At 40.5% G+C, this 27,546-nt stretch overlaps 1 long non-coding RNA gene across 2 annotated transcripts in view; it reads left to right on the forward strand.

Annotated features, from left to right (window-relative positions):
- Window positions 1-16,191: 16,191 nt before the first annotated feature.
- Window positions 16,192-27,546, forward strand: part of LOC131894101 (uncharacterized) — a 28,023-nt gene continuing 16,668 nt past the window's right edge. The window contains exons 1-2 of one of the 2 annotated variants that reach the window (XR_009374844.1): window positions 16,192-16,354; window positions 24,465-24,557. This is a non-coding gene — a long non-coding RNA (uncharacterized LOC131894101). Of the gene's footprint in view, window positions 16,355-23,081; window positions 23,360-24,464; window positions 24,558-27,546 lie in introns of those variants that run through there. The other variant, XR_009374843.1, reaches the window with a different exon arrangement.

Genomic DNA, 27,546 nt, shown 5'->3' on the forward strand with positions numbered 1-27,546 from the left:
TGTTACAATGTAGGAAATTTTCATTAGAACTTTTGGTTTTTCGGTTTTTCGAGACAGGGTTTCTCTGTGTAGCTTTGCGCCTTTCCTGGAACTCGCTTTGGAGACCAGGCTGGCCTCGAACTCACAGAGATCCGCCTGCCTCTGCCTCCCGAGTGCTGGGATTAAAGGCGTGCGCCACCACCGCCCGGCTAGAACTTTTTATACTTATGCAACCTTAAGTTCTTCATAATGAAGATAAAAAATCGAAACCTGGAGAATGTGCTGTTGTATAGCATTTTTTTTTTTTTGAAGACTTAAGGTGTGTGTCTTGTACAGGAACTAAGTCAGAAAATGTATACCTCAAAAAATCTTCAAGAAATCTTTGAAACTGATGGGAATCAGTGTGCTTTAATCAAATGAAGAAACCCAGAACCTACTGCTTGAAGACCACTTGACAAAAATATTCCACAAAGATAGGATACTCTTTAACTAGTAGATTTGCCTACAAATGTGCAGTGTGCTCCCAATATTCTGTATGTATATGTTGTTTCCCATGCTGGTGTAGAATTTCATGATAACAACTGTCTTTGAGTTATGTGTGCTCCACTAAGCAACTACTTCCTGATGCTCCTTGTACCAACCCTAATAAAACTTGTTGGTTCAACATGGTTGACTTGGTTCTCTTTTCAGTTCCCTGTTGGGTTATGCAGTTGCATATATGTGTTGGATCTCCCCAGAAAATGCATCTCCTTACATATGTGCTTAGGCAATTGTTCCTCCAAACTTGCTGTACAACAGAAAATAGATAATAGAATGCATTTGAGTCACTAAACTAGGTAAGATTGTTTTTGCTTACTGTTCCTGGTTGGCTGCCTTAATAATACTTGGTTAAGTATGGCATACTATTTGTGTTCTGACAAATAACACTTGCCTGGAGATCAAATGGTGGAGCTGGCTAGCCACTAGTTATCCATAAGAGCCTGTCATTGTAGGCTCATGCCTTTAATCCCAGCACTTGAGAGGATCTTTTCTTTAATCCCAGCACTATGGAGGTAGAGACAGGAATCAGGGATATAAGACAGGTGGAGATTGGATATCCTCCTCCCCCAATTCAGTCAGAGGATTTGAGGGTTAAGAAGTGACTGTGGCAGCTTTGCTTCTCTGATTTTTCAGCCTTTGCCCTAATATATGTCTCCGGGTTTTTATTCTTAAGACTTAATTTATTAGGCTATACTGTGGAGCCTAAGAAAAAGATCATTGTCTTCCTTGATAAGCAATGCATAAGAACAAATGAAATACAGCCACAAACTGGGTGAGTGAGAAAAATCACCCTAACTGGACTTTTTTCTTAAGTAGCTCTGAACTTCTACATGATTCAACCAAACTCCAAACACCCTCAAAAATAAGGCTACCCATGGTATACTATTATACACCATTGTTGTGATCTCCTGTCTTGGTGTTCCTTAAAATTCCATTCTCATTCCCCAAGGAATACATTGAATTTCAGTTCTTTTTGTTAAATCATTTAAAAATGCTAATATTGTAGACATCCCTGAAAAGTCTCATGAAGCATAACTCATTAAGAAAGTTTTACAAGGGACTCATTTTCTGTTTAATGTCATGGGCCAGTCAATCTGTACAAACCATGAAACTATGAAGCTTTTAAGAGAAAACCTATGAACTAGACACAATGTCCATGCTTATGTTAGCTTAAAAATCCATACAATAATTTTCTGGAAGATTATTATTATAATGTACGGAGAAGTGCTGAAAAATATTTAGTCCAACTCCAAAGCATTTTACTCATTCTAAAAATAGGAAGACTCAGCTTTTGGACCTTAGACAAGGCAGGGTGTTTCAGTGTACAAAAAACATGCCTGTAAGTAAATTTTCTAACTCTGGGTTTGCCCCCAGGTTTCTGCATCAAAATGTAAGTAACTGTGTTGCAACTCTGGAGGAAAGGTATCCTGACTATTTGAGGAGTCAGGCAACACCTTGAGCTACTAGGACAGCTCTGAAAGCTGGAGCTGCAGTGAGACAGCTCAGCCCTGAAGGGTGAGGTATCTGGATACCTCCAGCTGCTAGGACAGCTCAGCCCTGGATAATCAGGCCTGGAGCTGCTAGGACAGCTCAGCAGGAAATGGTATCCTGACTGGGAGTCAGGCTATACCTGGTGTTGTGGTGGATGGTCTCCCCACAGGATATAGCAATCCTGGTCCTCCTGGAGGGCCGCTACAGCTAAGCTTTGCTCAGCTCCCACTTAAGGGGGCTTCCTACAAGAGCTCTATCTCTTCTCTGACCTAAGATGTTATTTCTTTTGGTTCAGTCTGAAAAAGGGAAGAACCCTGCAGAAATGTAGCAGTCTCCTCTGGTTCCAGTTCTTCTCAGCCTAACAAACACTAGAAGTCACAAACCTAAATCCAGTATTTTATTAAATGAGAAAAACTGAAAGGACACTAATATCCTCAGGACAAGGATATCGTGTCCACTCTCTCCACACCAACTCATTACAGTGCATCATCTGTTACACAGAGCAAGAAGAAAAGAGAACTATCTCAATTTAAAGGGGTGAATAGAGATCAGACAGCAATTTATTCCAAATTGTAAGAAACACAAATCTCAACTTCAAAATTTATATTCTATGAGAAAGCTCAAATATCATTGTCTCTGAAATAATCCACAAAAACCCATGCTCCACATCAGTTGGTATTTTACATATCAACAATACGAGGGTGAGAAGATAGCAGACCACCATGGCCATCATAATGTCTAAGAAATATCCCAGATGTCCTGATGATAGCATTTAAAGTGACAAAATGTGCTGTTTCTACTTTTGGGTAGAAGAGCCATCAGTGACCTTACATAGATGTGTACCCATTTCATTGTGCCACACTACCAAAATGTCTGGCATAACATATACACCCACTGATGTAGAACTGGCCTATGAGATCTACCAGGAAACATCAGAAAAAGGCTGGTCAGCACCCTTGTGTTGTTCCACTCTGTGTTATCTGTAATCAATATCTGCCCCTTGAGCCTCAGGACTATAAATGATTTCTGTTTTATTTTGCTCCTCGGGGAAATTTTTCTGCACATGAGATAATACAGTAAACACTATTAAACAAACTGATGAGAGCCAGTCATATTCTATGTCACTTTGGATTACTTGGATATAAGGAAGTTTTCGTGGCACACAGAGAGGGATATATAACACACAGAGAAGGACGTATAACACTCTATAACTGAACTTGGGTGCTCAGAATTCAGACGTACATCAGCTGACCCTCCTTATGTCTGTCTTACATAATAAACCTGTTAACTGAATCAAAGCTTGGTGGTTGCTTCCCTTGGTTTTTTAAAAGCATGCCATAATACAAAGACAGTTTTCTGTGTAATGAAATAATTTCTGATTGAATTTTTTGCCTATTCCAGAGAAGAAAATATGAAGAATGTGTGGAAAACCTGGCCAAGAGTCTATGTTTGGGAAATTGATAACCCAGTGAAGCAGCAGATCCAAAAGCAGAACAGTATCAATGACCAGGAGAATGTCACCAAAATAACATAGGCATGCTGCACAATAGGCAACTTCATCAACCAATAATTTTGGAAAAGAATCTATCCAGTTAGAAAATATGCACCTGGGTCTAATTCTCTTTCGCTGTACAATAAGTCAGTGACCTTCATGTATGCTGGAACAGTGAAACTGATGAAAGAGGATGCATGCAACAAATACATGCATGGAAATCATAAAAATCAAAAGTATAATGAAACAGCTGTAGAGCAGATAAACTTATTAGCTAACTTTTCAGAGTATGTTAGGATAATACTAAGAATAAATCATAAAAGAGAGGGGGGAAATCACAAAGTAAATAAATATCAGTTTAATGATAAAGCAAATTAGTTGAATAGATCATGATAAAAAACATTTACATATGCAAATTAGTAAACATTAAAAATGCTCTTCTTCGGCCGAGCTCGTTTTTACCTCCAACTGGCAGAGTGGGGGTCCGGGGAACCCTAAAATCTCGGTGGAACCTCCAAATGATAGACCCCAGACCCAGGTTACTACCTTCTCAGGTGGGTGCCCCAAGAACCCAGACTCCAGTCCAGTTGATGCAAACAGCAAGAGGTTTATTGATGCGGCTGTACAGTCGGGCTACTCTCCTCCCAAGAGCAAGAGTCGCTCCTACTGCAGCCACATGGGTACTTTTAAAGGAAAACCCCACAAAAGCCATAAGATTACAATTCCCATACAATTTCGTTTTGATTTATGTCTAGAGGCTAATTTCACAAGATCATGGCCTGACCACAGGGTGAGTACAGTCATGTCTCCATGCACATTCTTCCCGAAACCTCAAAGGGTGTATCAGGGTGGGAGTGAAGGTTACACAAAGGCTACAGTGGTCTTTCCTGGAACACTTGCAATTATCCCAGTCACAGTTGAGTGCATCTCTTAATAGAAATCTCTTTACATTGTTACATTGTGGCAGGGGTGGTTGAGTAATGGCTGAGTCAGTTTGCCCTTGGAACTAGCTTTTTAGTTCCTCATTCTCCTGGGGCTTGGGGGTGTAAGCCTGAAGGGTTAGGGTCTTTCAAAAGCACTGTACCAACACAGCTGGCTCAAATACTCTCTTTGAATTACAGGTATTGATGGCATTTCATTTTAAGGCTGCATACTTCTTTCAGGAGTAAAGGCAATGTCTAGACACTGCTCATGGTGCTTTATACAGAGATTGGTTGTTGATGAATTTTTAGTAATATCATTTCTTTGAGTGCACTTATCTCTCTGTTTCTACTGTTCATTGGGTTTTCAATGAATCTACTCTGCAAGTTTATGAAAACAAAGAGGCCTGGAAGGTGGAGAGAAAGCAGACAGTACCACATGTACCAGTGTAGATGTAACCAACCATCTTATTAAATAAGAAACACAGAGAGGATTCAGAGAAGAAAGCCAAGAGGTCAGAGCTAAGAGCCTTACCCTTCCTGCTTCAGGGATCCTCTTCAGCCAAGAGAGCTCTCCAAAAGGGGAGGTACTTCCTGTGTGTTTGTCTTTATAAAGACTTTTGGTTCTGCCTTCTCATTGGTTGTAAACCCATGCCTCGTCACTGCCTGTCTGTAAAGACTTCCAGGTCTTCTATGGTTGGGATTGAGATTAAAGGCATGTGTCTCCAATGCTGGCTGTATCCTTTTACACACAGAGATCTACCTAGCTCTGTCTACCAAGTGCTGGGATTAAAGGCGTGCACCACCACTGCCATGCTCTTGCTATGGCTCTAATAGCTCTGACCCCCGGGCAACTTTATTTATTTATTAACATACAATTAAAATCACATTTCAGTACAAATAAAATACCACCATATACCAGTTATTTTGAGACAATTTAGGTAGATGTAGTGAGAGGTTCCAGTGACATTGGAAGTGGAGTGGGGAAGGTAGTTGGCTCAGCAGTTAATAACACTTGCTGTTTTGAAGAGGACATGCACCATTGATGACAACCATTCATAACTTCAATTATAGTAGATCAGATGCCTTCCTCTGACCTCAGCAGGTATAAGCCACAAACAGACCACACACATACATACTGCAAAATACCAATGACCATAAGCTAAAGTACAAGTTTTAAAAACACAAATGAACAAATAAGAAATGAGCTTGGGTTTGCCACATTTTGTTTCTCTATAAACAAATCAGGATTAGTCTACTGTAAATAATTTCAAGCTTATCCTATTGTACATGTACTGACTTCATGTAAGAATTAATATTAGGGGCAAATACACTTTATTTGACTGTGTATGTACTTGAGTGTTCATATAATTTATATAAATTTTATTACTTTGATATTGGGATACTATAAATCTAGAAATATTCCTGCATCTTTGTTTCCTAATCTCCTGACTTGTATTGTTTCTGTATTTCCTATAGGTTTTATTTTAGATCAATTTTCTCAATCCCTAATAAAATACCAGCAGTACTTTGATTTATTAAACTTTTAAAGTACTAAAACTTTTCTATTTTATGTTCCCATTGATATCTCCTGTTGTCTGTCTTCATACCATTACTCAAAGAATGGTTCTCTTTGCAATAATTGTAATACGTTTTGAATCTTGCTTTAATCTTGTGAAGGTTTTTTGAACATATCAAGATTTTCCAAATTTTCATATCCTCTTAGCATTACTTTGTTCATTTCACTGAAATTGTGCATTCCTTTTGAAAGAAATTGTTTATAATCTATAATCTCTAGGGCAGAGAAGACTGACCAATTGTGTCACTATGTTTGAATTAGAAATTGGTAGCCATTTCTCAGTGTTTTCTGTTGCTCTTTATGTGCATGTTGATCGGTGAGTAATTATTTGTTATTGCAAGAATGTACTACAATTAGTCATTACATACAAAACCACATGTGTGATACAATTGAATTTTATATGAATTTTTGGCCTGTTTGGATTTTTAGGAAGGTGCACACTGACTTGGATGGTGACTGCAGTAAGTTGGATCTCCACTAATACTGTATGTCTCAGTTCTTTCTGTTGCATTTACTGAAGGTTATGTTATTTTTTAGTACAGTCAGTGTGGACAGTGATTAGGCAGAGTGGGAATCTTGGTGTACATTAGTTGAGAATGTTGTTCATGGTTAATGGTGTGTGTCATGAAGATTCCTGACCAAATACTAGTTCTAGAATGAATTGTGGAGGCCCACAGAGGTTTTGAGGGCTGCATTAAGAGATGGCTTGACCATATGCATGGTTACCAGGTGATTGGAAGGGTCAGCACTTTGCTGAACTAGGGAGAGGTCTTTTGTCCCACCCCTTGGCATTCCTCTAAAAAGCCCTTTAGAAGAGACAGAAGGGGTCAATGGATATTGATCCAGGCTCCCTGAAGCTACTTGTATTTCTGTTTTTCTCCCCCACTCTATTTCTATTTAAATATTTCTCATCCCTCTGTCTGCAAGAGTACCCTGGGAAAAAGTGGGAGCAGGTCTCCCACAGATGGTGCCATGAACAGGGAGAGGGACTTACAGAAAGGAGGGTTAGGGGACCTGCAGGAAGCAGTGGACCTGTCCAGTTTTGTGGTATAATTTAAGGCGCGGGTATTCTATTTTGGCAGTGAAAGTAAAGTGGCTGAAAGAAATGCCAAAGTGAAAAGTGAGGCTGTAGCAAATATTTCTCTCTCTTTAGGTCCCCCCTCTCAATTTCTATCTATAAAAATTAAGTAAAAATATATAGTTAAATATAGGAATATTGGGTAAGAAGAAACTTAGGATAAGAGTAGAATTTCCCTAGTGCTGAAAAGGGGCAGGAAAATAGTTAGCAGATCTTCAAAGATTCACTTGTAGAAAATTTAAAAACTAGGGGGATTAAGGTGGAACCAGGACAAGTAGAGATTTTTGGAGTTCATAGAGGAACTCTGTCCTTGTTTCTCTGACTGTGGGAAACTGAAGGCAGACTCCTGGAGGAGAATCTGAGCAGAAATGAAAAAGTATTATGAGAAACACAGGCCAGAAAAGATACCCATGGAAGCTTTTGGCCTGTGGGCATTGATTCGGGACAGTATAGATCTAAGCCCTGGGATGCAGGGAGGAATTTTCTCTGAGGCAGATGCAGGTGAAACAAAATCCTCTGCTCTGCCAGCAGCACCTGAAAGTGCTTTTACAACACTGTTTTCTCTTAGTCATGAAGCTGACTTGAGGGAACAGAAATCATGGGATGAGACAAGAGAGTAATTGAAGAACTTGAAAAGCTTAGTAATTTAATTTCTCTTGCTCAGGAACTGGAAACTCGTCAGGTCTCTCCCTCTCAGAAAGATATTCATCTCTCTTCTGTAAGGGCAGGATTAGGCTCATTTGTGGGGACATCTATTAGGATGGAAAGGTTTCCCACAACGGTTCTAGCACAAAAGTCCCCTGGAACATTGCCAACCCTCACTGTTAGTGCTGCATCTCCTCTTCAAGCCAGCATTCAGGAGGTGGCTAGCAGAGGAGGATTACAAGGTTTTCAAATGTTCTCTGTGATAGAACAACAAGACACCCAGGGAAATATCATGCAAATGCAGGATCAAATCCCTTTTAAACAACTTGAGGAGCTAAAAACAGCATTAATCAGTGTGGTCTGACCTCTGCTTTCACAGCATTGTTAGAAAGTCTTTCTTTAGAAGCCCTGCCTCTGGGTGACTGAAAACAAACGGGCACAGCCTGCCTGTCAGGTGGGGATTATTTGTTATGGAAAAGCGAGTTCGTAGAGCAATGTCAGACCACAGCTGAAATAAATTGGGTCCAGCAGACTCCCACTATTTTTGACATGCTTGCTGGAGAAGGCCCTTATCAGGAGATAGGTCAATAGTTAAATTTTGATGTAGCAGTGTGGGCTCAAGTTAATGCAGCTGCCCAAAAAGCCTGTAATAAAATTCCATCATCTGGAAGACAGACTGAGGATTTATCTAAGATAAGGCAAGGGCCTGATGAATTGTTTCAGGATTTCATTTCCAGGCTAATGCAAAGAGCAGGCAGGTTAATTAGAGATTCAGAAGCTGGACTTCTGCTTGTTAAACAGCTTGCCTGTGAGAATGTCAGTGCAGCATGCCAGGCTGCAATATGCCCTTTTAGAAAGAAAGGAAATATCTCTAACTATATCCAACTCTGTTTGGATATAGGGCCGTAGTACAATCTGGGGACAGTCATGGCTGCAGCATTACAAGGAAAAACATTCAAAGATGTTCTGTATGAACAAAGACATCCTGGCCTGAGACAAGGGAGAGCTGCCAGAAGCCTGGAAGTTTGTTTTTGGTGTGGTCAGATGAGACGCCATGTTAAGAGGTGTCCTGACAGGAGAAATAGCTTAAGGGCAAACAGAGAGCCTGGGTTATGCCTGAGATGCAAAAGAGGGAAACATTGGACTAATGAATGTCTACTAAGAATGGATACCAAGGAGAATCCATTTCAGGGAAACAGATGGAAGGGCCAGCCCCAAGCCCCAACAAAATAGATCTTTGGGGTAACACTGCAATCAATCTCCCAGGAAAGAAATATATTCATGACCTCTCCAGAGCAACTCCAGGTAGTCCTGGATTAGATCTCAGCTCTTCCATCTATGCAGTTTTGACTCCTGAAATGGGGGTGCAGGCCCTCCCTGCAGGTGTTTATGGACCTTTGTTAGAACACACTGTAGGGTTGTTAATGAGAAGAAGTAGTACCACCATGCAGGGGATCTTTGTTGCTCCTAGAGTAATTGACACTGATTTTGTGGGAGAAATTAAGGTGATGACTCATTCACCTAAGGGAATTTCTGTAATAAAGACTTGCACAGTTAATTTTACCTTCTCAGATACAAACAAAAAAATCAGTCATAAAAGATAAAAGAGGAGAAGCAGGATTTGGTTTGTCAGATGCCTATTGGCTACAAGCCATAGGTCCTCAACGTTCATAACTCTAGTTATAAATGAAAACAAGTTTCTCAGGTGTTTTAGATACAGGTGCAGATTTATCTATTGTAAGTGCTAGTCAATGGCCTTCTGTGTGGCCAAAAATGGAAGCTATTACACAGCTGAAAGGAACTGGTCAAACTCAATGTCCTGAGCAGAGCAGCAATGAACTCTCCTGGAAAGATGAAGAAGGATTATGACAGAACTTTTTGACTATACATTGTCCTTCACTTTCCGGTAAATTTGTGGGGTCAAGATGTTATGAGTCATATGGGAATATATTTATACAGCTCAGTACAATCATCTCTAAGCAAGAAGTTCCTGACCAAGATTTAGTAGAAATGTCAGCTAATAGGAATGGATTAGAGTATTTTTAGGAAGGGTCATGGAGCAACCTGTACTCCATGCTGTAGCTAGAGTTTTCCTGCCTGGCCCACAGTCAGGACAAATCTCTCTCACCTGCCAGTCCCACAGCTACTAAGACCCAACCAAGTAAACACAGAGACTTATATTGGTTACAAACTGTATGGCTGTGGCAGGCTTCTTGCTAACTGTTCTTACAGCTTAAATTAATCCATTTCTATAAATCTATACCTTGCCACATGGCTCGTGGTTACCGGCATTTTCACATGCTGTTTGTCATCATGGCGGCTGGCAGTGTCTCTGACTCAGCCTTCTACTTCCCAGCTTTATTCTCCTCCTTGCCCCGCCTATACTTCCTCCTCCTGACTACTGGCCAATCAGTGTTTTATTTACCAACCAATCAGAGCAACACATTTGCCATACAGAACATTCCACAGCACAATGCAGATCCTATAACTTAGAAATCTGACCATCCTGTATGGGTAGATCAATGGCCCCTAACGAAAGGAAACATACAAGCCGTCTAGAAGATAGTATGGGAACAGTTGGATGGTGGCCATATTGAACCTTCTAATTCTCCTTGGAAATCTCCTATTTTCCCAATTAAAAAAGAAATCAGGGGGCTGGAGAGCTGTATGGCTCAGAGGTTAAAAGCATTGGCTGCTCTTCCAGAGGTCCTGAGTTCAGTTCCCAGCAACCATATGGTGGCTCAAAACCATCTATAATGAGATCTGGTGCCCTCTTCTGGCATGCAGGCAGAACAACACTGTATACATAAAAATAAATAAATCTTAAAAAAAAAAAAAAAGAAATCAGGGAAATGAAAATCATTGCAGATTTTAAGGAAAAATTAATGAAATCACACAGCCAATGGGAGCTTTACAGCCTGGATTGCTTATCCCTAAAGTCATACTAGAAAATACTTAAAAAATTATTTTGGATTTAAAGGATTTTTTTTTGTTGTTGTTTGTTTTTTTTTTTTTTCGAGACAGGGTTTCTCTGTGTAGCTTTGTGCCTTTCCTGGAACTCGCTTTGGAGACTAGGCTGGCCTCAAACTCACAGAGATCTGCCTGCCTCTGCCTCTCGAGTGCTGGGATTAAAGTTGTGCGCCACCATGTCCTGGCTACAATTCTTGTATAATATTAGATGGACCAGCCTTAATATTATACATCTCAGGCACTCAGGAGAGAGAACTACAAATGGTGAGGACTATTTTTGGAAACTAGAATCTCAGCATATGAAACTCTTAGTCCAGTTATTTACTCTTCAAAATCTTCTTCTTCCTGTGCCCTGGAAGTCGAGGGAGGTATATATACACTTACAAGCGGTAATCCCTTGGCAGTGCAAAGCCAGGCTTCCGGGGTCCAAAGGAGGGGTGATAAGAACCACATAGAGGGGCAGTAATTGTTAATATCAGTTGCCACCCCAAAGGGAAGTGACCAATGGGGAAATGAATTAACTAAAGGCTAAATTCAGGTAATATCTAAGAAGAGCGATCTTACGTGCTCAACTACGGTCTTAAACGTGATTGGTAGAAAATGTTAAGAATCTATAAGTTGCTAGGCCAATGGGAGAAAATAAAACTGTCTTCTTTTTTCCTGTAGCTCCTGTCTGTCCAACCTATCTGCCGTTTTTTTTCTGCAGGGTGGGGGAAATTGTGCTCAGTCACTAGGCAACCTGTGTACAGCTAGATGCCTCTGGGGAAAGTTAAAGGGAGATCTGGAACTAGGGGTAAGATTTGGGAAAGGAGGAAGTTAAGCTTAATTGGCACATCTGCCAGGCCTTCTCAAACGGGTAGTCTGGATGCTTAAGTCTGTTCTTAGAGAGTACAGAGGTATCTCTGATAAGGTACTTTCCTCCATCTGGGGATGGACCTGGCTGGATGCTGCCAATGATGATAATTATAGGGAGGCTTGAACTGGGGTTCTGGCTGAGCATAGCTGTTAGCACAGAAGGTTATCTAAATATTCCTAGAAGTGGTTAGGTAAGGAGTTAAGAGGTCTATAAAATTAGTAAGGCTGTAGGAAAGGAGGATCTGAGCTAAATTGTGTAAAGCTATTACTTAAGGTCCACCTGACCGAGGCGATGTCTCCTTGTGAAATTTATCTTAAATCTATCATGTGGACTGTTATTACTGCTAGCCCTTGAGAGCCTTTCCTGAGGCTGTTCTGCAAATACCTTGAATGTGTCCAGAGAGTGATCAGTCCATACTGTTAGCCCTTCTTAGGGAAAAAAATCAATTGGGAAAACTATGAAGGCACACATGATTTTCATAGCAGAAGACAGCTGATCTGTAACAAGCCAAGTAACATGAAAAGTTCCTTGGAATTTGAATTTGGCTTCCTCTGAAGGAATCCCTTGGTCTCTTCAGGTAGTGACTTTGCCATAACTAGCTGAGTTCTTATGATATATTTCTGTGGCCTGCAGCAGTGATTCCCCTTCTCCTAAAATCTCTCCATAGCCACAGTTGAGAGCTATAAGGGAGGGGCCCTCTGAGCCTCTGCTCTTCCTAGACTGATTGTGTCCAGGGCTGGCCTTGACTGAGCCCAGTGCAGGTGAGTACAGTTGCTCTGGGTTACTGATTACAACAGCTGTGTGGAGTCTAGAGCATGATATGTCCTGACCGTTCCCCATGTTTTCTTATTTCCTTCCCACTGCCCCTTCCTCAGTATTCCCAGAGCCATTGATGGGATAGTGTAACTGAGCTGTTTAAGGCTGTGCCCATTTCAATGGCTTATTTTATGCATCTTGAAAAGTCACAAGCTTCTACATTCACCCCTAAGTTTTCAAAAGGAATTTTCTGTGTTTTGCATAAAAGCATATTCAGTATCCTTCCCAGAAGACAAACTTGTTTCTGTGTTAGCACAAGCACAACATCCCCATCTCATGGCACAGCATGACTTCAGAACTGGGCTGTTAATGGTCTGGTCTGACCACTGACTTCCTGAGATACTATTTCCTTTCTTTCTTTCTTTCTTTCTTTCTTTCTTTCTTTCTTTCTTTCTTTCTTTCTTTCTTTCTTTCTTTTTCTGAGACAGGGTTTCTCTGTGTAGCTTTGGGCCTTTCCGGAACTCGCTTCTGAGACTAGGCTGGCTTCGAACTCACAGAGATCCACCTGCCTCTGCCTCCCAGTGCTGGGATTAAAGGCATTTGCCACCACTGCTGGGCGCTATTTCCTTTCTAAACTCTGAGTTACTGAATTGTCTTCCCCCAAGTCAACATTGCTAATAGTGTAATTCTGGATATTTGAGTGGCAGTAGTGGAATTCTGTGAGGGAAGGATAAAGATGGCTTTTTAGTGCCACTTCATTTGTATAGTGATGGAAATGATAATCCAGCTTTCCAGGAAAGCTCTCCAGAGTGAGGTACTGTTTCAAAAATTTAGAATATTTCCGCCGGGCAGTGGTGGCGCACGCCTTTAATCCCAGCACTCGGGAGGCAGAGCCAGGCGGATCTCTGTGAGTTCGAGGCCAGCCTGGGCTACCAAGTGAGTTCCAGAAAAGGCGCAAAGCTACACAGAGAAACCCTGTCTCGAAAAACCAAAAAAAAAAAAAAAAAAAAGAAAAAAAATTTAGAATATTTCCAATAAGTGTAGAATAGAAGAATACAGATAGAAGTTCTCTTTTACCTTTAACTAGTGCTACTTGCATGGAGCATTTTTATTTTAATTCTTTATTTCCTTTGAGCCATCCAGCTCTTCTACCTTGTCTTCAGGCCTGATATTCTGTCTCCTACTTCATTGATCTATTTGAGTTATTATTATTCGGATTTTTTCATTTTTTCTTTCTTGTTTCGTGTTGGGTCCTGACCCCCCCCCCCCTTCCTTGGGTGGCTGTTGCCTTGCTTGCTGACCTTGATGGGATATCCTCCCTATGCTAATTCCCTGCAGGTTTCCTTCCTCCTAAAGAGTTTAAGGGAGGTTCCTTGTTTGTGTATCCTGCATTTTGGTGTAAACAGCTAGGATGCAAGAATGTAAAACATCTATAGCAAATTCTGCCCTCCAGGTTCTCCCACTGTGCTGTAAGCCTGTATTTAAGGGCTCTTCTCTCCTTCAGTAAAGGGCATTCTACATAGAGGAATGACCAGCCGCCATCCTGTCTCTGTTTTAATCCTCAGCCCCTTGGTGGGACATGGTGAACGGGTAGTAGCTTGTGGCGCTACAGTTTTATTTCAGTTTGGATTTTTTTCGGAGTTTCTAAGTACTTACTGAATTTAATTTTCACATCCTACAATGTCTTCACATCCTTCAGGCATTTGCTAATGTTTTCTTGCCCACATATAATTTTTTTTCCCAATCTTCTTTGAGTTGATTCACATGCTTTATATGTTTTGACCATTTTGAACATGACTCTGGTTTTTGAGTTCTGTATATTGAATATCATTTAACTTCTTTCCTTAGGGGATACAGATATGGTTTGTATTTTGAGCCTAGGGAGTTTTATTTTAGTTTTAATTTGTTTTGGGAATGGGACTTGAGCATCAGAATTTGGGGCGTTTGTTTTCTTTTGCTGTGCATTTTAACCCAGGAAGCTTATATCCCAAGATGAGAACTTAGGCGGGATAACTTGTATCTGATGGGGTCAGAGCACAGGGTCAGATACCGGGGTGCAGCGTCCTCCTAGATGCAGTTCTGGTCTAGGCTGGCAGCAAGCATGTGGGGAGGCTGTGCAGAGCGGGTCCAGGGCAGCCTGACAGCTGGAGCTGTGTGGAAGACAGCCTGAGACCGAGTGGGAGGGCAGGTTCAGTGGGGCGGGGACACTCACCCGGAAACAGCAGTTGGAAGAGGTTGTTGGCCTTTGGAAAGGTGTAGAGGAAGTGCGCGGGTGGGAGGGGTCAAGGGAGTGCCTTAACGGAAGCTGCGAGGTCCTCTCTCTGAGGACGGTTTAGTTGGGCTGAGGAACCAAAACAGGTGCCCGTTTCCTGTCGCTGCTCCGGGCCTGCACGGTGAGGAACCGCGTGGTGCTGACCTGGGTGCGGAGGACCCGGCGGGGTGTCGCGGGGACCCGAAACCTCCCCGGAGCCGCAGTCTCCGCGCGGGGCGGCCTGGGAAAGTCACCAGTCAGCAGCGCAGTGGCGGGAACCGCAGCCCGGCGGCCCTGGAACCTCCCAGGTCAGAGGAGCTGCGGGGCTGGGACACGGGAGGGGAGGGACCGGGGGAGCGAGCAGTTTCTCTGCTGTTCATAAGGAAGCCGGCTCTGAAGTTCTGCTGTGGATGTCTTTCCGTTGTCGGTAAGGTCGAGATCCTATGAAGTGGGGTTTATCGTGATTTTTTGTTTTATGGTTGCCAGAATGTTTTCACGAAATAATCTCGTCGCAGTGTCTGTAGTTTGCAAACGGGTTTTCTTTGATACTGTACCAGTTACCAAGCTAGATTTGAAATAAATCCATGGTTTCTTATCTCCCCGGTCCACTACTTGCCTATCCAGTAGAGGGGCCTTTGACCCGAGGAATAGGCTTCCCCCAAAGAGCTTTTGTAGATTTTAGTCACATGAAGAACCTTTGTAGATTTGATTGAATCAGAAAATATACGTTATAAAGCAACACAGTTATAGTTGTAAATAGTAATATTTACTGAACAAAGTTTTACTCCCTATTAATTTTTCACCTGAGATGTATGCACTCTATAAGAAATGTCTTCATGTGCTTAGTTGTTGATATTACACCTTAGGTCTGATGATAAATGAGGACACGACTACTTTAAATGTGGTTGAGGAGAAGGTTTATTGTAGGTATGAGGGAGAAAATAGCCAGAGGCATCTGGAAGGGCCCAGAATGAACTGGTCCATGAGAGGGGAGAGAAGAGGAGAGAGAGAAATGAAGAGAAGACGGGAGAGAGGTGGAGGCCAAGAGAGGAACCTGGAGCCTAGAGGCCAAGAGAGCCCCTGGCCAAAATGTCCGCTTGATATGTTAATGGGTACTTCAGTTAGCCTTTTGACAGGAGTATTTTGCCCTCTGATAAGGTTCAGGCAAGCCCCATATACGTGCTGTGAAAAGACATTATCAGGCCACACAAAACTAGAAAACGCTTTTGAATATTTATGATTGGACACCTACTTCAGAAAAATGTCTCCTTGTTCAAGAAATGCACTCTGCTCTTGCTCATGTGGCAAAAGTGTTGTTTTTTATGTGATGGTCTGTTGACATTCAGTGCTGTGACTGTGGACTTCTTGTAGGAGGAGTGGGAATGCCTGGACCCTGCTCTCAGGGCTTTTTTTCAGAGATCTCATCTTGGAGAAGTGCAGCAGTCTGGTTCTGAGGGGCAGAGTAATTTTCTTGCAGTCTCCCTTGCTCGCCCTCAGGGTTCTTGGACAGACCACTCTGCATGTGTGTGAGGTGTGTGTGAATGAGGTTTCCCATCCCATAAAGTGAGATCCTCAGAGACAAAGAGACGTTTTTCATGATATTTTCTCTCTTCATGTTTATCCTTTGGCAGGTGTTTTCTTCTTTCGTTTTTGTTCCGTGGAAAGTTCCAGGTGCTTTCTGAAGATTCCCTTTCCCATATGCAAGTCTCACATTGCTCAGTGAGTCCTGCTCACCTGTGAATCAGAACAAAGAACCCTGCATGGTGAAGAGAGAGGAGACAGTAGCAAAGGATCCAGGTGTGTTACAAGGATTGAGGAAGGGGTGGGGTAGGTGTCAAATGATGGTAGGAACAGGACATGAAACTGGTTTTTGGCAGATTCTGTTTCATTAATGATTATGGAAAATTTCACTGAAAAAAATACTTGATGTTGTAATACGGATTTCCCATTATTGACTGTGTATTAAGCAGTCAATTGTTCTCAGTATTTGAAAAGTTGTGAGTGTCTGACATGACTGTTGCTCATTGAAAACAAAGTTTCTTTGACCCAGGCTGAAAGCAGCACCCTGGATATGGGAGTGAACTGAGCCATTTAAAGGCAGGTTGAGTATTTGTACATATAGCCAATATCAGTAGCGGATGCCTGCCTGGGCCTGTGACCTTCCTTATCATTGCTTTTGACCAGGTTCTGTTATGATGAGAAAGGTCATGTTTGCACTCCAAATAGTTCATGAACCAAGTTCACTGGAGCTTTTGATGTTGCTGTATTTCACTTTCATCTTTACGCTGCTGTCATATTCCATGTTGCTGCCTTCGGTTTCTCTGACCTTCTCTTGGAACCACCTTCAGAGACGACGTATCCCCTTTCTATTGCTGCTCATCAGGTCCCCCTTTTTGTTGGAGGGTGGAGAATGAATCTCCATGTGTCCTCTGGTTTCTGCTGGGAAGGATTAGTGGAGATGTTGAGTGATGTTTCTTTCCTTCCTCAAAGTTGAGGATTTCTCTCCTGTTTCCTTGTATTGTAGCTTTCAGAGATATATTTTGTTGTCTTTGTATTGCTTTTTTTTTTTTAAAGATTTATTTATTTATTATGTATACAGTATTCTGCCTGCATGTTTCCCTGCAGGTCAGAAGAGAGCACCAGATCTCATTACAAGTGGTTGTGAGCCAGCATGTGGGTGCTGGGAATTGAATTCAGGACTCTGGAAGAGCAGTCGGTGCTCTTAACCACTGAGCCATCTCTCCAGCCCTGTTTTGGTTTTTCTTTCTTTTTTTTTTTAAAGGCTATTTTATTTTGGTTTTTCAAGATAGGAATTTTTGTGTAGTCTTGGCTGTCCTGGGACTCACCCTGTAGACTGGGCTGGCTTTGAACTCACAGAGATCTGCCTGCCACTGCATCTGAGTGCTGGGATTAAGGGTGTGCACCACTAGAGCCAGAATGTCTCTGTATTGCTTTAATGCTTCTTTTATACTGTGAATTTCCTCACTTCATTTACTTGTTATTTTTCTTCCTTAGCTCATTGAGTATCTTCTAAATTCCTCAAGGAATTTATAAATACCTGTATTTGGTTTCTGGAGATTTTTTAAAGTTCTTTTTATTTATCTTGGTCTTTGAAAATTCTCTTGATTTTTGTTCATATTTGATCATTTACAAAATTTGAGCCTCATTCCAAAATTATGGAAAAAGTAGAGTAATTCTGATGAACTCATGGGGAAGAAACATAGAATGCCTCTGGCCTGTGACTGGGTAAGATCTACTGAGAATTAAGGTAGTGATAAGGGCCATCTGCTTTCCCATATTTACCCTACAGTTCTTCAATAAGAAATCATTGAAGCTGGGTGGTGGTGGCGCAAGCCTTTAATCCCAGCACTGGGAGGCAGAAGTATTCTGGTCTCTGTGAGTTCAAGGCCAGCCTGGTCTACAGAGTGAGCTTTAGGACAGGCTCCAAAGCTACACAGAGAAACCCTGTCTCACAAAACAATAATAACAGCAACAACAAAATTTCCTTTGGGGTTGGGGATTTAGCTTAGTGGTAGAGCGCTTGCCTAGAATGTATCCTAAGTTTTCTTTTTTGTTTTACAGTATTTACTTATTTTTATTTTTATGTACATTGGTATTTGCCTGTGTCTATGCCTGTGTAAGGGTTTTGGGTCCCCTGGAATTGTAGTTATAGATATTTGTGAGCCACTATGTGAGTATTGGCAATTGAACCCAGGCTCCCCTACTCCATGTTTTTCCTGACCCTGTAGCTATGTTTTTTTGTTGGTAGAGATTCTGAAGAGAAGTTTTGATAGATAGACTTCTGTTTAATTTCTTTAAAAAAATTAAGTATAGGAGTGTTCATCTACATGTTTTTATGTGAACAACATGTGTGCATGATGCCCATGGAGCCCTGAGGTAGTCACCAAATGCATGACACAGGAACTAGGCAAAATCGTAAGTTGCCTTGTGTGTAGAGAGAATTAGACTGTTTCTCTTCATGAACAACAAGTGTCCTTTACCCCTGAGCTCTCTCCAGTCCCCAGGTTTACATTTCTGGTGTAATTTCATGATGGAGTCAGTATGTAACACTGCAAATTTTACTTTTTGAGAATGTTAGAATAGAGTCAGTTGAGATGCAGCTGCAGACAGGATTAATCCAGTGTCAATACTGCAGCAAGTCTGACAGTTGTAGAATTTAGAAGCAAAGTTTTGCTCATCATAACATCACCATCTGAGATATGACACTGGGGTGCTATTTGATATCAACACAGAGTTCTTAAACTACATCTAGACCTCAAATGTATATCTTAATATTCCCTAAAAGATTGTTGACTCTGAGACTATTATGTCATTCTGGTATACGGAGATAGAAATTTCAATACAGACTATGACTCTTTTAGAAAGTATCTTTTATTGTTTTGTTGTTTTTGATACAAGGTTTCTCTGTATAGCTTTGGCTGTCCTAGAGCTCCTTCTGTAGGTCAGGCTGGCCTCAAAGTCATGGACATCTGCCTGCTTCTGCCTCTTGAGTGCTGGGATTAAAGACATGCACCACCACCATCCAGCAGAAAATATCTATCATTAAAATTACATTTCACATTTGTTTTTTTGTGGGGGAGTGTATTTGCTTGAATGTATGCATATGTTTTGTGTATACCTCCTTCCTGTAGAATTTACAATTGAGCATTGGATCCCATGGAACTGGAGTTAAAGTCTGTTGTGTTGTTTCATGAGGAGGGTGCTAGGAACCAAACTATGTTTTGCCACATTCTGTTTCTATAGGAATGGTTCTGGAATATTGTACTGTAAATCATCTCATGATTATCCTATTGTACACATTACCGACTTTCATTGTTATAACTAGTAGGAGAAAATACAATGTTTCTGACTGCATATGTATGATGATGTCCTTATTTCATCTGTGTCACATTTTTGTGTTCTTATCAATATTATATACATTTCATTACTTTCATTTAAGCGTACTGTGAAATTAGGACAATTTTTGCCTCAAAGTTTGTTTCCTGATTTCCTAACTGTGATGGTTTTAGTAGGTCCTTCATATTCTGTTCATTTTGTGGTCTGTTTACTCATTTCCTGATAAAATGCTAGCAGGACTCTGATAAGAATTTCTTAGTATCTCTGCAGAATATTCAACTATCTATATTGTCTTGTAATTGATTTTTCCTGTTGTTTCTCAGTGATTTCCACTGAAATACTTTTAATTCATTTTAAAATCTTGTTTTAATCTTTTGAAGGGTTTGAATGCTGTGTTTTCTCACTTTCATATATATTTTGGATTACTTTGTTCATAAACAAAGAGATTGCTTAGAATCTTTAGAAAATAGAAGCCTTCTTACTGATTTTGTTCCTGTGTTTGAATGAGAACATGCTAGTGTACTGTTAGTGTTCATATGTCATGTATGTAATTTGTTTTGGTTTGCTGTTGCTGTTATATGCATGTTGATCAGTGAGTATTTATTCAACAGTGCAGGAATGTACGATAATAAGTAATTTCATGCAGAACCACATGTGTGAGATGGTTGAAACTTACGTGAATTCTTTGCTTGTTTGATTTGGTTTTTTCGAGACAGGGTTTCTCTGTGTAGCTTTGTGCCTTTCCTGGAACTCGCTTTAATAGACCAGGCTGGCCTCGAACTCAGAGAGATCCGCCTGCCTCTGCCTCCCGAGTGCTGGGATTAAAGGCATGCGCCACCACTGCCCGGTGTTTGTTTGATTTTTAAAGAAGCTGCACACTGACTTGTCTGGTGACTGCAGGAATTTAGATTCCCACCGACACTGTGTCTCTTGAGTTCTTTCTGCTGCTTTGTCTGAAAGATTAGTTACCAGAGGACCTTGAGTGTGGACTCTGAGCACAGAGGAGACATGGCTGCATATTAGTTAAGAGTTTTGTCCATAACTAACAATGTGTAGCATGGATATTTCAGACAGGAGATTGGTGTCAGGATCAGTCATAACGTGTTCCGACTATGATGGGTGTTGCTCAGTGACCCGCTGTAACAGGTGCCCTGAGTGTCAGGAATAGTGTGTCTGATTTCATCTCTCATTTCATTATGTTTCTTGTAAAGGAAATCAAGTGGTTACTGAACAAAAATGGAGACCAGTGCATTAAACAGGTGAAAGAATTTCTCATCTGTGATTGGAAGGGTGAATGTTTGGGGTGTCAGCTCTATGGAGCATGAGAGATCCTGGTCTAGAGAGGGCAGAAATGGTGGGCCTACCCTGACTCAATTAATAGTCAAGACAATTATGTAGATAATGCAGAAGGCAGTTGTAGAAATGAAATCATCAGTCTTGCTCCTTTCATGTCTGTTTTTTATTTTTATTATTTTTTTTTTTTCTCCTTTGAATGGGATCCTCCGAGTTTAAATTTACCTGTCTGAGCATGTGTGAGTGGTTACTTATTGGATCCCGGGCAACTCTTAAATGGCTCCACCTCTGAAAGAGACACCCCTCTACTGTCTGCTATGAACTGCCTATAGACATGCAGTTAAGTTCCTGACATCAGGGGCCCCTCTCTTAGCCATGATGAAATGTTGACGGAATCAATCTCATGAGGCATTTTACAGATAAACACAGAGGCATATTTGATTCCAGAAGTTTTTTTCACTGTGTGTTCTCCATTCTCTGGCTCTGGCTCTGGCTCTTCCTTTCTTCCATTATGTCTTTCAGGATGTTCCTTTGACCTGGACCCGGAGGGTTGTTCTTCACTGACAGGCTCCTGAGGAGGAAGGTCCAGAGAATCAGAACAAATAAGATAGAAAAGATGGGTTCACAAGTTCTTGCATAAGCTCTTTCTTATGCCCTGCAGGGTCATTAAGAAGTACAGCATGTTATACACAGTTCTAAAATTAGAATGGGGCAGTGTCAGCCAAAAAATATAATGCAGTGAGACAAAGTATAGGGAGTCCAGTCAACATGGCAGAAGGGGAGCACAGCCTGTCACAACATCAGAGATCAAGCACACATCAGCCTTAGGACAGATAACTCCAGCCCCTTATATTGTGAAGAGCTGGGCTCTCTGGGTCAGAAGCCACAACACCCAAGTATCTGGATGAATGCTGTTATTGGCTCCACCAGGCATATTCCTGGGTTCAGAGGAAGAATGGTATTCCTTCTCCATCCATCAGGACCTCAGGAAAAGCCTCAGATTGATCTAGTCATCACAATACCGGTTTCCCACTTAACTTACGGGACGCTGGCATCATTTAATATCTCAGTATGACTGAGTATTGTTTTCTGTACTAACTTCTGGACACTTCAGTAAGAAGATTGATTGCTGAAGGCTGAGTGCAGCACTTTACTTTCAATATAAGCAACAATTAAAAAGGAATTTTGCACCGGGCGTTGGTGGCACACGCCTTTTATCCCAGCATTCAGGAGGCAGAGCCAGGCAGATGTCTGTGAGTTCGAGGCCAGCCTGCTTTACAGAGCTAGTTCCAGGAAAGGGGACCTTTTAGAAAAAAAGCCAGTAATGGACCCCTTTGGTGCTCATGACCTATCATACTACCTGTTCTTGATTAGGTTTCAGAATGTGACATACGTTCTCTCTCTGAAAGGGAACCTTAAATCCAGTCAGAAAATGGTTTCCTATAATTGTTTCTTGTCTGTTGCTTTCCTAAAGCACTATGGCCAAGGAGATTTAGTTAGCATCTTCCTGATAGCTGTGTATACAGGATTTTTTGACAAGATGACTTTAGAAGTCCCCAAGCCAAATTCACAGACTAATCAATAGACACAAGTATACAAGCATATCTGATGCCTCCTGACTTTAAACACCTCTAGGCAACTTTATTGCGAACGCTAAAAGAAATGGGCAAATATCCTGATTCATACACATTCCAAAATTACAGCAACATAAAAGAAATGGATAATTAAGTAGCATCAACAGTGAAGCAGCAATTAATACACCTGATTCAAAGAAAATGGAGAGAGCCAGTTTGATTCATCACAGAATTGTGTCAGAACTTCGAGAATAACGGATACTGAAGCTACTTAAAGTATTCCTTGATGTAAAAATGAAGCAAGGCTTCCAGACTCTTTATGAATCTAATATTCCCTGTATCCAAACCAGATAAAGACATGAAAATGAAATTTCATACTGTTGTGATCATTTTAAATATTATTAAGAATGTTATTATTTGCCATTTTACTTGAAACACTTCCTATAGTACACACTCTCATCCCCAACTCCCTACAATCTTGTCCTATATTTCTAACTAATCTCTCTCTGTCTCTGTGTCTTTCAATTCATTTTGTTTTTGACCCACCAACATTAACCAGAACCATCTCTGAGAATGTGGGTTTCGAATTATGTGTCAGAAGATTCCACAGAGGAGATACAACTAAAGACAGTGATTCCCCTTCTCCTAAAATCTATCCATGGCCACAGTTGAGAGGTAAAGGCTGGGGCCTTGTGAGTCTCTCCCCTTCCTAGACTGATTGTGGCTAGAACTGGTCTTGAGTGAGGCCAGTGCAGGTGAGTACAGTTGCTCTGTTTTTTTTTTTTTTTAATTTAAAATTTTTTTTGTTTTGTTTTGTTTTTCAAGACAGGGTTTCTCTGTGTATCTTTAAAAAAATCTCTTTTAAAGATTTATTATTTATGATGTATACAGTGTTCTGCCTGCACACCAGAAGAGGGCACCAGATCTTATTACAGGTGGTTGTCAGCCACCATGTGGTTGCTGGGAATTGAACTCAGGACCTCTGGAAGAGCAGCAAGTGCTCTTAACCTCTGAGCCATCTCTCCAGCCTCTCTAGGTTACTGATTACAACAGTTGTGTTGAATCTGGAGAATGGCAGGTAATGCCCATTCCCCTCCTTACCCTTATTTCCTTCCTTCTCCTTCAGTCTTCCCAGAGCCATAGATGGCATGGTATAACTGACTTGTTTAGGTCTGTGGCCATACATATTGTTTATTTTCTGCATCCTGGATAGCCACAAGTTTCTACATTCATCATTGAGTTTTCAAAAGGAATTTTCTGTGCTTTATATAAACCCACCTTTAGCATGCTTTCCAGGAGACAAGCTTATTTCTGTTAGTAAAGCCACAATTTCACCATCTAGTGGTCAAATCTGTATAGTGCAGGGTGGATTCATCACTAGGCTGTTAATGGGCTGACTGACCTCTGACTTCCTGAGACATCCATTTCCTTTCAAAATCCTGAGTTCTGAAATGTCTTTCCCCAAGTCAGTATTGCTCATATTATAATTCCAGATATTTGGTTGGGAATTGGGGGGGTCTGTTATGTTGTCAGTTAAGTTTGAGATCCCAGGAAGTGGATGTTATCATGATTATTTTCACTTATCTGATGGTTGCCAGACTGTCATAAAATAATTTGTAAAATAACCTAGTAGAGTTTTTGCATTTTCTATTATTTGCAAACAGGGTTCTCTTTGCTATTATGGCCGTTCCAAAGCTCCTGAAATTTAAATTCATCCATGCTTTCTAACTCCCCTGTTTTATAATTTGCCTCTTCAAGAGCGTGGCCTTTGTCCCTGAGACTAGGCATCCGCAGAGAGCTTTGTAGATAGTAATCACATGAGGAACCAGTGCAGATATAATTAGACAGAAAATATATTTTATGAAGTCCCATACATATGGTTGTAGACATTATGCAAACCTTTTACTTTCCATTAGTTTTCCATCTGAGATATGTGCAGTCTGGGATGTAAATACAGCATTCAGAAATGTGTCTTCATATGCTGTGTTCTTATGTCAACTCTTTGGTCTATCCCATATCATTGCTTGTCTCAATCTTAGAAAGTAAAGTGAAATCCTCAGAGAAAGAAAGACATCTTTCTTGATATTTTCTTTCCTTATTCTTTTGACAGTTGTTAGCATCTTTCATTTTTGTTTCATGAAAAGTTCTAGGTGTTTTCTGAGGAATCTCTTTCTGCTGTGCAGGTCTCACATTGCTCGGTCTGTCCTGCCCACCCATGAAGCAGAACAAAGAGCCACAGATGATGAAGAAAGGGGAGATGTTAGCAAAGGATCCAGGTATGTTAGAGGGTCTGAGGAAGGGGTGAAGGGAGGGGGAACTGCACAAGTATCAGTATAAACAGGACATCAAATTTGTTTTGCCACATTCTATCTTTTTAGAAATGATTATAGAAAATTCCCTGAGAATAATCTCAAGATTATCCTATTGTAGTCATTGGAAAACTGTGTATGTAATTGTTAATAGTGACAGAGAAATACAGTTTTATTTGACTGTCCATGGGAGTGATGCTGGCTGTGTTCTTTTAACCAATATTAAGTGATTTCATGTCTATAATTTTACTATGGTGTTTAGTTAGAACCATTTAAACCACTTGGTTTCTCCTGCATGCAGAATTTTTGGAGCATCTTCTAGTTCTTTCAGGTTCTGTGTCTTTTAGGATTACTTTCTCTATTTCCTAAAATAATGCCTGCAGGATTTTGATAAGATTTGCTTCATATCTCTGCCAAGTATCAAACTCCATGTACATTGTCTTCCCTTTGATATCCTGTTGTGTGTCTTCAACACTCCAAAGCTTGCATCACTACAATTTTTATATATTTTGAAAGGGCCTCTGGGTTTGATCTTTCTATCATAATTTTTGAAGTGATTGTGGTTTCTAACAATTTTATAAATCTTAGGAAGATTTTCTCCTGTAAGATCTTGGTACAAATTCCTTAGAATCTTTCTAGAACATAAACATCCTTTTACATTTCTTCAAGTGTTTTAATGAGAACATGCTATCAGTGAGTCCGTATTCATATGTTTTTTTGTATTCTCTTTTTGGAGAAGACACTTTTAAACATTGAAGGTTTGAAGACTTGTTCTAATTTTTCGTTTTGGTTTTCCAAGACAAAGTTTTTCTATATCACAGTCCTGGCTGTCCTGGAACTTGCTTTGTAGACCAGGCTGGTCTTGAGCTGACTTGTTCTATTTTTAACAGGACCACAGTGTAGCACACTGGTTGAAGTTTGAGAGGACGGAGCATCTTTTGCTCTTATGTGGATCATTCTCTGGAGGCTTGCTAGTTGTTATTTTTTTTTCTGTGGTGCTTATGGTCATCTTTCTCAATGGTGGACATTGAGCCTTCCCTGAATCACTGTTTGTTTGCTCTTTTCAGTTCTGTCATTGATTGCTTTATGTATCTGGAAACTTTTATAAAATGCATTCCTGTTGAATAGCTTTTTGGAAATATACCATTTGATCATTTGTTAATATTGTTTGTTTTGTATATTTATAGATTCTGCTTTTCCTTTACCTATCATAATTATGACCACCCTTGTTCACAGGAAATCTTTTTAAAAAATTCCTTCACTCCTAGGACTTTGTATGCTTACATTTGAAGTATATACTTTTATAGAAAGTGTATAGTTTGATTTTAGGGTGTTTTCTCCTTTTCTTTTGAAACTGTCTCCTGTTTTCATATTTAGTTTGGGGCTTAGTAAACATACATTTCAGAAAACCACTGAAAGAAAATATAAACATATACTGTTTTTAAATTTTGTCTCTATAATGTTTCTTTTTCTTCATTTCTGTCTATCTCACTGATAGTTTGAAGTATATTTCATTCCTTTATACACTTGAGTAGTTTCTTCTCTACGTTTTCTCTTTTTCTTGTTTGGTTGTTCCCTAAACTGCACCTCATCTTGCCTGGTGGCTGCACTGAGTTGGATTCACTCTGAGACTGTCTCTGTATTCTTCATCCTGCATTGTCTTCAGTGTTTGTTATGTTTAGGACCTTGAGTGTGGACCCTTACTGGGCAGAGAGGAGATCTCAGTCTACATTAGATGAACATTTTCTTCATGACTCACATGTGGAGCATGTACTATGTACCTCGTGGCTATTTCAACTGCTTTTTTACATTTTCACTTCTTTGTGGTTTATTTCTTGATTATAATACTTGCCTTGCATTTTTTTGGCTTCTTATTAAAATCTGGCTATTTTTGTATTGTACTATGAAATATTTGCTAATAAATATCTCAGTTCTGTAGGCTGTTTCTTCATACATTCAGTTATTACCATTTCTATGCAATTTTTTTTCAATTGCACACAGTCAAATTGCACTAATTCATTACTTTCACCTATTTTCATTTTTATATGTGGATATTTACCTTTCCCTACAACACTGGTTGACGAGGCTTTCTATTGAGTAACATACGTTAATGGTGTTTTGGTGAAATTCATTTGGTCATGGCAGGTTGGATTGGTTCTGGATCTGCTGCTTTTTTGCTTTAGGTATCTGCTCCTCTGCCAGTGCCATGGTGCTGTTGCTCGTGTAGATCTTCAATATCATCTGAAATAGCAGCTGGGATGACTCAAGCTTTATTCTGGGCTCTTAGTGTCTTTGTAATTTTGTCATTTGTAAATAATGTAAATTTGTAGCAGTCTCTTTACTGTACCTGAGGAGTCAATCATGGGTAGCTTGATTGTCATGGACTTTGAGTTAATCATATATTTTAACACTGTTATTTTCACAATAATGCATTCTGTTCCACATTCATGCCTGTTTTTCCCATCTTCCAGTGTCATCCTCCATTCCTTCAGTGAATTCAAGTTTCTATTTTATTAGTCTTTCTTGTGCTTGGTTAGTTCTTTTTTTCCCCCCTTTTTTAAAACTTTTTTTTAGTGTTTTTAACTTTTAGTTTTTAATTTATTTTACATAGCAACCACAGTTTCCCCTCCCTCCTCTCCTCCCATTTCCTGCCCCACCTCCTTTTTACCCCCACATTCACTCCTCAGAAAGGATAAGACCTCCCATGGGAGTCAAAAAAGCATGGCATATCAAGTTGAGGCAGGATCAAGTTCCTCCCTGCTCTATCAGGGCCGAGCAGGGCATCCCACCATAGGGAATAGGTTCCAAATAGCCTATTTTGTGCTAGGACAGATCCTGGTCTTACTGCTAGAGGCCTCACAAATGGACCAAACTGCACAACTGCCACCCACATCTAGAGGTACTAGGTTGGTCCCATGCATGCCCCTAGGTATTGGTCTAGAGTCCATGAACTCTC

This window comes from Peromyscus eremicus, chromosome 1 (genome assembly GCF_949786415.1).
Source record: "Peromyscus eremicus chromosome 1, PerEre_H2_v1, whole genome shotgun sequence".
Classification (NCBI taxonomy): domain Eukaryota; kingdom Metazoa; phylum Chordata; class Mammalia; order Rodentia; family Cricetidae; genus Peromyscus; species Peromyscus eremicus.